Consider the following 6,000-nt stretch of genomic DNA (forward strand, 5'->3'; position numbering starts at 1 on the left):
GGCAGAAGCTGTGACTAACAGCGGGAACTTACCTTCCTCCCTGGATTCGAACCACAGACCTTTTGGTCAGCAAGTTCAGCAGCTCAGCGGTTTAACCTGCTGCTCCACCAGAGCACACACACACACACACACATATAGATTATATTAATTTCTCAGCCGCTTCATATAAAGGAAAAGGATCGTGTCACTCTGTAGTGTATGGCTACTACCTATAATGAAAATGCTGAAGGCAATAATATTTCTTTATATCCTGTCTGGTTTCCAGTTTCAGACTCAAGGAAGCTTACAACAGATCAAAAACATTGTTAATAATTTAAAAAATACAAAAAACAAATGGAGATTAAACTATAAAAATCAAAACTAATTAAAACATTAAAATCCCACAAAAGTCAGTGGAGTTGTACTTTTGTGAGGCACCAGAACTCTTTGGGAGAAAAGGCTAAAGATCTTGCAAAGTTACAGTTCCTGTGATTCCATAACATTGATCCATGGTAGTAAAAGAGGTGTCAAAATGCATTACTTCTACAGGGAAGATGCACCCAAAGAAAGGGAATTTGGTATTGTAATTAACAGTTTCACAGAGTATTAACCCATTTTACTGGATTTTTAAAAGGATGATTACAAAGAAAATACAGTAAAGAGAAGTACACAGGATATAACAAGGGCTGGACATATGCAATCCAATTCTGTATCCATGAAAGGTACACCCCAAACCCTTATCTGAATACCTGAAACACGGATAATGGCGAATCCTATTCTTTTTAAAATATACTTGGGTCAGAATCATACCACAGAACAGCACTGAAGGTTTTAGAGAACCCTACAGACACTTTCTCTGCTAATAACAAAATCCAAACAGCCATAAAACAAATTACAAACAAAGCACAAAGAAAAGCGAAGGAGGAGATGATATAGTATAACAGACTGATCAAGAGCGATCAGCTCAAAAGGAAAAGGACAATAATAGCAATAATAAACAGCAAAGGCAAAGGATTCTCGTAAACAGACTGTGTACACAGATGTGTCTGAAACAGGGAAGTGGATACAAATATATCTTCAGATTGAGAAAAACAAAAAAGTTTGCAGAGATCATAGGAAAGAATATACCTAAGTTGAGTTCAAACAGTCAAAGTCTATGTGAACTGTATTAGAGCCCATTTCAATGGGAGAAACATGTTAAAATCAAATAGACAATTTGCTATTTGTGGGATGTTCTGCTGTACATGAATATTTCTTTCTTATCTAGTGGGTGGATTGATGAAATAAGAAGAACATTGAAAATGAACAATAAGATATATAGAAAAAGAAATACAGTAATATCAATCTAGATTAATAGAAAAAATGGGGGAAATATTGAGATGAGGTATAAAAAATGAAATTACAAGATCTGAATTTTGTCCAAAATGTTCAGATTATTTGTATCACAATTACTTGTAGGCAATGTATTAATCTTAAATATATTAGTCTATATTTAGCAGAACCTGACAGAATAGAAGTATATTACAATATTTTAAAAGATGGCTTGTGGGGGAGAGGGTGAAGTCAATTGTGTTTTTTAATGTTTTTAAGTACTTTAATTTTTTTCCAATTTTTAAAGGGAAGAGATACAGTGATGGAGGAAAAACTATAGGGAGGAAGATTTCAGGGACCATTTTACTACTGTTTTGTTTGTTTTTATTATTATTGTGATTATTATTATTATTATTATTATTATTATTATTATTATTATTATGTTTATTATGTTTATTTGCACACCACATTTTCTCTCCATAAAGTGGCTTGTTATTATTTTTTATTCTTATTTTTAATTGGAGGAATTTAAGTTGTATTTTTTGAAAAATTAATAAAAGTGAAGTAAAATTTTTTGAGGTCTTTCAGATAACCTCTCCCAGAAGCTGTTGGAATGTAGATTCCCGGAAAACTGAGGCTTTCTGCTTACCCTTTACAATAACACAATAGAAATAAAATAACCTGCATAGGATTGTCGGCAAAGGATACAAAAAGAAATTTGTTAATAGAGGTGCACACCTAGATCATTGTCCTCTCTGCCTATTGCTTATTTCTTATAATGAACTGAAGTGAATATTTTGTTTGTTGCTCTGAAAAGGTTTATGATTATAGACATGATGTTGCAGTAATGGAGTTGACATACCGGTAATAGAGTTGACATTTTGCTGAAAGAAAGAAAGAAAAAATCACAGAGGGTTTTTCCTTAATATAGCCCTGTCATCAATTACAACATCTTTGAATAGTGCCTCATGTTGCCAACACAATAAGCACTCATATAACAGTAAAAGCTCCAGGAATGTTTGGCAGGAATAAAGAAATCAGCTTTATATTTGAACTTTATTCAGAAATCAAAGCAATAATTTCTTCCCCGCTATTAAATCACAGCAAATCTTATTAATTTTCCTTGGCAATACATGCTTAAATTAATAGCCGTGATATGTTCTAGCCTGTCTAGATGTTTCTGGATATTCCAGATAGATCCAGATGTGGTCTTTCTATGGGAAAAGCAATGCAGATATCTTAGGATCTACATTTTAGAAATGTGCATTTATTTATCTTACATAATAAAAGTTAAAATATGTATGTATGTATGTACTGTATGTATGCTTGTATACATTTTCCAAGGTGCCCTCCACATCGAGAAAGCACTGTGAACCCCACCGGTTATGGATCTAGAATAGACCAAACTTGGCACATATGTCCACCATAACCCCCTTAAAATCCTGGCAGGGATTGTGGGTTTTAACATAGGATCATAGGAGTTGCAGTTCACCCACATCCAGAGATCACTGTGAACCTCATTGATGATGGATTTGTACCAAACATGGCACACATACCCATCATGACCAACTTAAAATACTGGCGGACTTTAACCCAGGACAATGGGAGTTGAAGTTCACCCAGATCTTTATGAATTTTCTAATGGAACCATTCATATAATCCCAAAGCAAACAATGTCTGCTTCTAATAGTTACCTTTATAAAAGACCAAACCCAGGCATCACTGAGTATCTAATCTAGTTTAGTAATAAATGAAAGTGGTGAAGCATTCATTCATTTCCTCAATTGCCAGTGTCACAAAGAAGGGTGTATATGAATATGTGTGCATGCATTCAGTCCATTCAGAATTCATTCATTCTAATTTTCTCTTGAGAGCCTTGAATAGGTGAGATGTATGCTGCGAGGATGCTAAGGAAAGTTTATGTGCATGAAGACAGCTTTCTGAACTGTCTTGTCCCACCTTATGACTCCAACACACTTTACTAATATAAATGCAAGAGGCAAAATACCTTATTGCCTATGTGAGTTCTTTAGCCTTGGAGGAAGAGTTGTTGCATATTTCTGTGTTGGTATGTTTGTTGACTTTACATTATAATGGCCCAAATAATGTCTTATAGTTCAATTAAATCAGGGTGAAATTCTGAAGCCTTCACAATGTTGTGGGACTACAACACACAGCAAACATTCCAGAATTGCAGTCCAACAATATTAGGAGGATTCCATGATTCCCACCCTATTTGGAGTCCTACAACTCTTTATCTACCTTTGTAGAAATATATTAACAAACAGTTTGATTTATGCTGAAATCCTGATCTCAATGGAACATCATTCTGAGTGAGGCCCCATCTACACTGTCATATACAGTAAAATCCAGATTATCTGCTTTGAACTGGATTCTATGAGATTACACTGCCATATAATCAGCTTCAAAGTAGATAATCTGGATTTTATATGACAGTGTAGAAGAGACACGAGGCATACTGTGTAGGATGCCTGGACCATTTTATTTGTTACACTTTACAGACTATAGTGAATATGTTTGGGTTTGATTGTGTGCATGCGTATAAATATATGTGTTTGTATTATATATACAGCACACCACTTTACACACACACAGCGTGTATGATGTGCTTTCAAGTCATACACATGGTATGCATGCAGGTGCCTTCAAGTCACATGTCAACTTATGGCAACTGTGTTCGTTTTTCATATAGTATACTTAGGCAAGGAACAAGAGACAGTTTGGCTATTCTTTCCTCTGAAATACAGCTTACAGTACATGGGATTCACTGGACACATACACACTGGACACACACTATCAGAAATCAAATATTTTCCATGATATGCAGATTATGGTGGATGTAGCAGATGGAGAGGCCAAGAACCAAGCAATGACTTTCTCAAATCAGTCCACACATCATGACCACAGAAGGTTTTAGAACAGTGATTCTCAACCTGTGGATCCCCAAATGTTTTGGCCTTCAACTCCCAGAAATCCTAATAGCTAGTAAACTGGCTAGGATTTCTGGGAGATGTAGGCCAAAACACCTGGGGACCTACAGTTTGAATACCACTGGTTTAGAAAAAAACATTTTGGTTAGCAGTCAGAGCTTCCAACCAGTATAGACACTGTCTGGCCATACTGGCTGAAAGACTCAGGGATCTCAAGGTAGGTGCTAGTGTCCCCTCTTCTCCCCTACCTCAATTCCCAAATTATGGCAGAAGGGGTTTACAAAAACCTTGGGGGTTCTAAGAAGAAATTAAATCTAAACTGTAGGAAGAAATCATCCTCTACAATTATTCCTACCATCGATGAAGCTGTGAAGGTATGCCCAAAGGTGAGGAGTAGGACTTTTACTATGATAAACCAATGTACATGAAGATGAGAAGAATCCTGGTGGCTCAGATTGCCTACCTACTCCCCAGGTGCACAGTTTTTGTTTTGTACAGCCAACTAATCTGATCCAGCAGGATCATAAGGGATCATGAGGGCTGCCTAGGATGTGTCGTAAACAGTTGACCAAGCCTAGTGTGTGGATGCTTCAGAACTGGACTATATTTTCTGCTAAACTTGGCTAATTTACACGTACTCTTATAGGTCAGTTGGCTGGATATGGGCATTTGAAAATATATCCCTATTTTGATGGGATTTTGATTAAAACTCTTTTAAATTTAAACCAAAGGGAAAAATCCTAGATCTATTGAAGTAATACAAATCTATCGAAGTAATTGTTAAATGGGGAGCTGCAAACCCAGTAGATTCAGCAGGTCTACTTCTACTTCAACTGGGACTAAGCAATAGGAGTCTGTCTCTTAGCTTCTGACATATGCATGTGTGTGTGTGTGTGTGGGGGGGGTGCATACTATTTATTTTGATCTTCTTCAGCCACTGGGGCTTTTGCCTCATTCCTGTCAGTTTTCCTTTTATCTCTGTTGACTTTTTCAAAAGAAAATTGCTTTTAAAGCCATGATCTTAAAGTGATATCAGTGAAAACATAAGGCATAAATAGCTCAATATGCTCCAGAGCAGATGTGTTTGCTTCAAAACCATTTCTACTGATGGAAAGGGTGTGCAGAAATAACTTCCAATGATTTCCCTTTTTTATTTTTTGGTGTTCATTGCTGCTGCCCATGCTATTTGGCAGGGTCTCTGACCTCTGGAGCAGATTTTATGGAGACTGCAGAAGGAGAAGAAGCCAGCAAAAGAAATCCCTCTCTTGTTTCAGTGTAGGTATCCAGCCTGTATGTTAGTTTATATAGTTCTAGATCCAGTCCAATGTTTTGTATCATGGAAGAGGCAATAGGAAGACCATCTGAGTCTATGGACTTGTCTACATGAGTCCAAAAATGGACTCACCAAATGGACTGCTGGCCTTTCCATGATGCTCAGTGGTTTCCAGTGAATATTGCAGATATTTTCAGTTTACACTGACTTTGTCCTTTTTTGTTAGAAACTCCAGAATATCTTTCATCTTCAGGGCAGATTGTACAGTAGGATCAGATTCTGTCAAATCTGCTGGAGACTGGTGCCTATCACCCTTTTCCTGCACTCTTCAGTAAGGGAAAGGGGATGGATTTGCCCATAATGCTGCCAATGCCATTCCTAGGCAGTCAAGAAGCTCAGTCTAGGCTTCTAACGATTCTGAAAGGTTTAACTGTGTGACCAGAAAGAAGGAGTGGGATGGAGGTCTATGGCAACCAAAGGTAGCAG

Source organism: Anolis carolinensis, chromosome 4 (assembly GCF_035594765.1).
Source record: "Anolis carolinensis isolate JA03-04 chromosome 4, rAnoCar3.1.pri, whole genome shotgun sequence".
Taxonomy (NCBI): Eukaryota; Metazoa; Chordata; class Lepidosauria; order Squamata; family Dactyloidae; genus Anolis; species Anolis carolinensis.